This window comes from Adiantum capillus-veneris, chromosome 3 (assembly GCF_014529385.1).
Source record: "Adiantum capillus-veneris isolate H3 chromosome 3, ASM1452938v2, whole genome shotgun sequence".
Taxonomy (NCBI): Eukaryota; Viridiplantae; Streptophyta; class Polypodiopsida; order Polypodiales; family Pteridaceae; genus Adiantum; species Adiantum capillus-veneris.
Window position 1 is genome coordinate 174,742,740 of NC_140933.1, and position 949 is coordinate 174,743,688.

The 949-nt window shown below is 51.1% G+C and overlaps 1 protein-coding gene across 1 annotated transcript in view; it reads right to left on the minus strand.

Moving 5' to 3' along the window:
• Window positions 1-698, minus strand: part of LOC147462220 (uncharacterized) — a 2,128-nt gene extending 1,430 nt beyond the window's left edge. The window contains exon 1 of the mRNA XM_086502971.1: window positions 1-698. This exon is cut by the window's left edge and continues 486 nt beyond it. The gene's annotated coding sequence lies outside the window, so the exon portion shown is untranslated.
• Window positions 699-949: the final 251 nt, after the last annotated feature.

Consider the following 949-nt stretch of genomic DNA (forward strand, 5'->3'; position numbering starts at 1 on the left):
GGGCAGGGGTTGAGGTTGGGACTGGGACGGACAGGGCACGGCAGGGTGGGTGGGTGGGCGGGCGGGCGGGCAGGGGCAGGGCGGACAGAGGTGCAGGTAGCCAGGGCAGGCGGGGGGGTAGGGCATCCTGCAAGCTCACGACAAGCAACAATGGAGGGGCAACGTTGGGAATGAGAAAGCACACGAGGCAGACTGAAGAGGCGAAGCGGCAGGGATGCAGAGCCCGGGTTTTGACAGGGTTTCCTCTCTCTCTCTCGCACACACGCACACATTGGACATTTGATGCATCTGATGATGATGTAGCCGATTGGTCTCATACATCTTTCGGAGAAGTTAATAAACATTCCATTTCTCCGCGCTTGTTGCTGAAATCCTCCCGTCACAAACCAGTGACGTGGCAGCCATTTGGGCAGGAGAAACCACACACACACACCCCGGCGGATATGGCAGCAGTCCGGACTTCTCACTATGAATGCTGATGTGGCACTATCGTACGGACATGTCTGCAAATCACGGCGCTTTTTGCGGGTACTTGTACGGAGGTCTCTACGCAAAAAAGGGCTTGCTTTTTCTACTCAAATCAAGCTAGAAATCCTACGCAAATTCTTGCTTTAATTTGCACGCAAGTTTGAGAGAGAGAGAAAGAGCTTTGAAGTTGCTTTATTTGTAAGCCTATTTTTGGGGCAGCTTTTGGGGCTCTGCTTTTAGCAACCCTTGTAACCTTTATAAGTGTGGGCAAGGCTCCAACTTCTCAGAGCATCTGGACGCAGAGTCTGTGTAACAGACTTGAACACTCCAAGTCGAGATTCTACCGTGACACCACAAGAATTCACTTTAAAACAGTTCACAATTCACTATTGATTCGACACTGGCCCGACGGAGTTCCGTGCCTAGAGATATTGGCTCCAAAGACTGGCGCCACTTTTGGTATTTCTTTTTGTATTAATCT